Source organism: Dermacentor silvarum, chromosome 11 (assembly GCF_013339745.2).
Source record: "Dermacentor silvarum isolate Dsil-2018 chromosome 11, BIME_Dsil_1.4, whole genome shotgun sequence".
In the NCBI taxonomy this organism is placed as follows: domain Eukaryota; kingdom Metazoa; phylum Arthropoda; class Arachnida; order Ixodida; family Ixodidae; genus Dermacentor; species Dermacentor silvarum.
The window spans coordinates 120541183-120547488 of NC_051164.1; the positions used below are offsets into that span (position 1 = coordinate 120541183).

At 43.3% G+C, this 6306-nt stretch overlaps 1 protein-coding gene across 1 annotated transcript in view; it reads left to right on the forward strand.

Annotated features, from left to right (window-relative positions):
- The window catches only part of LOC119432949 (uncharacterized), a 226515-nt gene extending 220695 nt beyond the window's left edge, over positions 1 to 5820 (forward strand). Inside the window, exon 14 of the mRNA XM_037700094.2 lies at positions 3157 to 5820. The gene's annotated coding sequence lies outside the window, so the exon portion shown is untranslated. The remainder of the gene's footprint in view (positions 1 to 3156) is intronic.
- The last annotated feature ends 486 nt before the right edge of the window (positions 5821 to 6306 follow it).

The following is a 6306-nucleotide window of genomic DNA, read 5'->3' on the forward strand; positions in this document are numbered from 1 at the left end:
AGGCTCAAGCCGTTTTTGAAGGCTTGCTGTTCTTAAGAATTGTCAGAGTGCCTTGGTCGGCCCCATAAGCAATGACTTATGTGTTCGGCATTCAAAAATGGTTTGTTTCTGCGATTGTCTTGGGTGAGTGACATCTACCGCGGCCGAGAGTGATTGTCCTTCTACACTGAATGGAAGCAGACAGATCAACCAATGAGTAGCCAGATCGCTAGTCTAATTACTCCCATATTTTGATGTGACAAAAGTGCTGGTCAGAAATTTCTGTGGGGCACAAATCAATTAATCCAGCGGCATTCTTACAAGGATTAGTTCTGTCTAGAGTACCATATGCTCAGTGGCTCTTGTGGATAGAAGTGTTATACTTGAGTGCCCTGAAAAATATTCCGTTCGGCGGCCGCAGTCTGCCTAACTATGGGAACGGGAAAAAATTAAAGGTCTTGGTGGGCCACTGATAAGCACGTCTTGAAAATGTTCTGTTTTTAATGCATAACGAGTGTCTCGTACTGTTAAAGAATAACGCTGAAATATCCGTACTTCCTTTCCAGCCGAAAAGAAGTCAGCCCGTTCGCTGATAGAGACCTTAGAGAAGGAAGCGGCCGACTTCGAACGCCTCTGCAACTTGGGACAGCAACTTCAGCAACCGGGAGGTGCCAACGCTTTGCTGGAGTCCCGGGCGAAGCTGCGCACAGCATTCCGCTAAAAAAAAAAAAAGAAGAGAAAAAGAAGATAACCAGACGACGGGGTCCTGTCAAAAACAATTTCGTTTTGCGGATCTCGTTAGGCGGGTCATTTTGACATATTTTGTGGAGCTGTTGTTTCATTAATGATATATTTATGTCTCTCCTAGCCAGTCGGTGCCCACATCAAGTCATAGCATGGTTGATATATTGAACGTCCGCGATGCTTCGTTTAAGTTGTGTTAAAGTACTGCGCACTTTTAGCGGTGTCTCTACAAAGGGGTATGCCAGCTTTCATACGTAACAGAAAGTTTACTACTCGTGGTTGCAGCCGTTTTTCAGTGCAAATAAGATTCGAAAAGCAGAAACCTTGACTGCTCAGTCAGTTAGCAAAGATTAATAATGACTGTAGTGCAAAAAGGAGCTAAACACAAGCAAATTAGGACACACGGGAAGTGCCAGCCAAGTACTAATGTTTTATTGAGAACAAAAAAAAAAGTTCTTTTTCAAACAAATTTCAATTTTTCGTCAGCGCGTGTGTTTTCGAGTGGTTTGCTTGTACGTCCTTTTTGCGCTGTTTTAATGTAAAAACAGATTCTGACTGAACAATTTCCACGAAAGATTATTATCAACTCACGACCAATCTTATGGTTGCCGCAAACATTGACACGAAAGGGTAAGAAATAGTTATCAGAGATATTCCGCAACATAAAACCCATTGAACTGTCGGCAGGCAAGGCTTCATCTCACATAATGAGTGTGATTGCATAACAGGAGAAAGAAAGAGCTTTCGTGCGTTCTGATTTTGTCCGTCAACAGCGCTCATGACCGTAGATAGCGATCAAAATTACTTTGTCAGAGTCATGAATGGACAAGTACTTGTTATCTGCATTTTATAATCAGCTGTAAAATAAGTGCATCAGGCCAAAATAATCCTATATTTGTGGCAAGTTTCCTAAAACAAAAATTTCATCTAGTTGGTTTCGAATGACAGGTGAATCGCAGCGCATTATACAAGAGACGAGTACAGACCAGCGATCAGTCGGTCTTGTTTCTGCGGTTGCCCCTTGTTTATTGCACTATTATTTACTTGTTGAACGTGGTTCAATTGATTTGCTACGTGCCTGTGTAGTCCTGGTCGCTACTCCTAAGTTTCAATTTCACCACGATCGCGAAAAATAACAGTAGTTTCGTAATAACAGTAGATTTTGACTACGTGAACGACAAACTACCGTTGCACATTAGTGGAATTTACGAAAGCGCACTCTTATGGTTTCACGGGAAGAACAGCCCTATCATCTCGTATTATATAATGATGCAAATCAGGAGGCTCACGTGATATAAAACGGTTATGTGGAATTCAAGCCCATCAACTTGTCACTGCAAAAATTTATAAGAAAAGAGACGCAGCAGTAAGCATAGGGATAAACAGGTGGCCACTATTAATACATATACACAAACCAGAACAAGTGCCCCTATAACGTAAAACTATTCCATTCTGATGTTACTCGAATCTCCTGATGTTAAATTTACGCAACCGCCAACGAAAGCATCGGACGGTGACCCGCAGAGTTGTTTGAACTGCCCAATCAAACATTCTCTTCGTTTATAGGATGTAAGTTTGCTTTCAAAGCGAATAGCATAGCCTTCCTTGGCAGGTTAATCTTATCCGATTGGCTGACAAAAGGCGAGGAGCTCACGGAAGAGGAGAGAATATCAGTGGGGCCTGACTATCACAGTAAGTAGATAACTTAGTGAGGAGAAGGGTGCCGGCGTGTGCAATTGGTCCGCTTCCCCTTGATTAGCTTGCGGCAGCTGGCGGGCTGCTGGCAACAGGGAGTGTAAAATACCACCAAAACAGGTCCTCAGCGAAGAAGAGTGCACAGAGATACGTGCGAAAGTGCTCAAAAACGTTAGCCTGTCACACAAAAATATTTATTTTACGCAAAGAAAGCCATTCTCACCGGCCGCTTCGAGTAGCCAGTGCCAGAGTGGTCGGCCGGCGGCCATCTTCTATTCCTTTTTGAACGGGGCAGTATATGGCTATTCCAAATTAAATTCGGTTTGGTTCGGCATGATAATTCATCTTTAGTGCGTACATGCCAGTTTGACGTGGCGAGTTTTCGCGGTTTTTTGACATCGTTTGACGAACAGGGGAAATTGGCGCAGTCTGAAAAAAAATGTCACCAATGCAGCTTTCGGGTAATTGCAAAAATGGTGTAGAATAGGAAAGAACTTTTTGTTTTCGTTTGCAAGGCCTAATCATGTTTAATAACGGTGTACACATCGTATCATAAGGGGAGTTTTCGCAGATTTCGTAACATCGCGTGATAGACAGGCGCAGTGGGCGTTGCCCGATAAAATTTCACCAATCGTGGAAGGCTAGTGGCGTAAATACGATAGAATAAAAAAAATTCATGAGCCATTCGATTCTGTGAAGGTGCATGACCAGCGAAGCTGTGTAGCACACGACGCGGAGGTGCCACATAATTTTGAAAAAAAGGTACGAGCATATCTATTGTCATCATCGGTGGTCATCATCACGATAGGTACGCACACACACTCGCGTATCACCTTTGTTATTAAATGCGTTTGTCACGTAATACAATGAAGGGCTCATACCCCCTTAAGAAATGGCGCATACCCCCGTAAGCGCGGCCTCCCCATTACGACGGCAGAAGAGAAGTGAAATTCTTCGCTGGAATGCTGAGCGGCAACGGTTCCAGCTGTAGATGAAGACGACGACGCTCGAGCCCTTGCTCGAGCCATGACTGATGACGATAGTTTCTGCATACACTGCAGAAGCCAAGAAACCCCGCATCTTAGTCATATACAGGTTTGCTGTAAAATATATTGGAATAACTTTACATTACAGCGCCCCAGTTTCAATCGCAGCGGCACCACAGAGAAAAAACTATCGTGCCAAAAAGCACGCTCAGCTCAGAGCCACTGAACTGTGTGCTCCTAAAGCTCGTCAAACGTACTCTGCTAACGAAACATTGGTTGAATTCACAAAGCTTTTCGTTTGCAAGTGCTCGTTGAGATTCGCTGACCGCCTTCGTCAATGATGCGTCTAGCATAAAGATTGAATGAAGTATTCTCTTACGAAAAGTTCTAGCGAACGAGCTTTTTGTTTATACGAGCCGAGTTCCCTAATCTCGACGCTGCCGTGACCGTTTCGCGATTACGCCGCAAGTCCGCGCATTGATTTCCCTGGTGAGCCCTGAAGAAAGGTCTACAAAGGCTTTCTAGAAAGAAAGCCTCAATCGTGCAATAGCGCAATAGTGCGAGCGACATGCAGTGGTGCTTGGGACTTTGACATAATGGTGTCTACCATACTTACACGAAGCGAAGTGAATGCACTGTTTTTAGATGCTGTAGATGGTGAATCTGATGAGTTTATCTGCCGTACCCCTTTGAGCGAGTCGGCATGCAAGTTTCACCTTATTCTGGCCGCGGCGGCCGCATTTCGATGGGGGCGAAATGAAAGAACGCCCGTGTCCCGTGCATTGGTGGAAAATTACAGATCCCCTGGTGGTGAAAAATTACTACGGCATGTCGCATAATCAAATGGTCGTTTTTCAACGTAAAACCCCAGAATTCGTTCAAGTTCCACCATATTGAAATATGCTGTTTGCATTCCTAATCCGCTTTGACTCATTCTATGGTTCTAATGTTTGACTTGTCCCCGTGAATATGTAAATAGGCACGATACTATTTATACATTATTCATGTTTGTGCTTCTAGTAGAGTCTTCCGTGGTCTTTGCTTGCTTTTAGTTCGCAATGTTTGATTTCCCATGGTGACAATAAAGCAAAGGCTTTGGACAGCACTGACCACACTGTCACGCGGCAAGGAGCGCTGCGCCACTCACAGTCTGCGAGCGGACAACCTTGCAAAACACTTTTGGGGAAGTGTGGTGACCTACAAATGTTTCTGCCTTTTTATGTCCTATACGCTTGGCCCGTTTACACAAACCTTCTCTTATGTAAAAGTATTCCTGACTGGGCAACAGTGGCGCGCCCTCAAGCGTCTATCGCTTTCGATGTTATCGCTATGATAACGAAATGACTCGCGTGTCGATTACCAGTCGCTTACTGCAAGTCATTGTGATAAAATACCAGCCCTGACAACGTTGCGTCACTCTGCCGTTCGGTTCTGCAAAGGAGTAGCATAACTGATAAGATCGTTACCGCAATAGCAATTTGATTGTTCTTTCTCGAGATGTTATCTCGTGCGTGATTACGCATACGAACTATCACACGGAGTCAGAACTCCTGAAGCACGACAAATGCATTACTAGGAAAGATGTAATTAGCCGGAGAAAAATGCATAAAACGTGACTTTTGCGTAGTGTTTTTCACTGCGTAGATTTACAGATATACTTTTATTTGTCACTTGCTTCTATGTCACGAATGTAACCATGCCAAGTGTAAAGGCAATATCTGGCTGGCAATAATTTTGAGAAAGCAAATAAACTGCACGAGTAGATGCTCAAACACAGACAAAACAGATGTAAACTAGTATTTGTGATTTGCGCGAAACGAAAGGCAGGAAAGATGCAAGCGTCGCGAACAATACTCCCGAATTCGCTGCTTTCCCTGGCGCTGTGGGCGGAACACTGTCAGCGCGAACTCAATGCGCTTCGATGATGCCAGGGTGGTAGTATTAATGTTTGCAGCCAGGTCAAAGCAGAATTATTGCGGAAATAGGGGATCTTGATTGTCGATTGCCAAATACGAGAATGCCAAGATCGTGAAACAAAATGGTATAATATTATTTGTTGTGCAAGTACTCGCACTCATATCGCTTTACAGACAGTTGTTTTTTGTCAACATTTATTTTGCCAAGATATACTTGTTAAGTGGGGACATCACCGAATGCATAGTGGGGCAACCGCGAATACAACAGAAGCTGCAGCGGGGCAACATGTAAATATTTGGTGGATATTTGTTCAGTGCAATATATTTATCTGGAAAAGGAATAAACAGATACGTCTGAAACGCACTAAGCATTAGTCACATAGGTAGTTGACGTATTACTTATCTGGCATCAATTCAAACGAAACAGAAGTTCACAGAAAAATTGAGCTTTGAAATGATTTAGAGTGGTTGAACAAGGAATGTCGCTGTAGATTAGTTTTGACAAGGAGACGCATTTGTTTGTCAATACCTTTCTAGCTGGCACTTTCCTTGTCTACAAAATTGGGAGGTACCTGTAATTTAGAGCATTTATGCTAACACGCACATATAATTACCAAAAAAGAAGTTGACTGTCCTGAAAAACCGCGAAAGCGTTGGCCTCCACGGAATCGTCTCCTTTTTCCTGCTGATATAAAGTATGATTTCTTGAACGAGCCATTCATATTTGCTTACAATTAAAAAGGAGAGTTCTTCAATCGCTTTGTCCCAATAAACTTTTTTATTGGTGTGACATTGTGAAAGCGATAAAAAAATTAGAGCATCGACTGCAAAGGCAGCGTCTCACAAACAGTTGAGTGATTCACTGGTAGTTAACATTCCTACATTGGGGACCACACGTACATAGCCACGTAAAATATTAAGAATGTCGTGATATCCTTGAAGCGAAGAGACGGGCAGCACCCAACTTCGATGCGATATCGCTAATG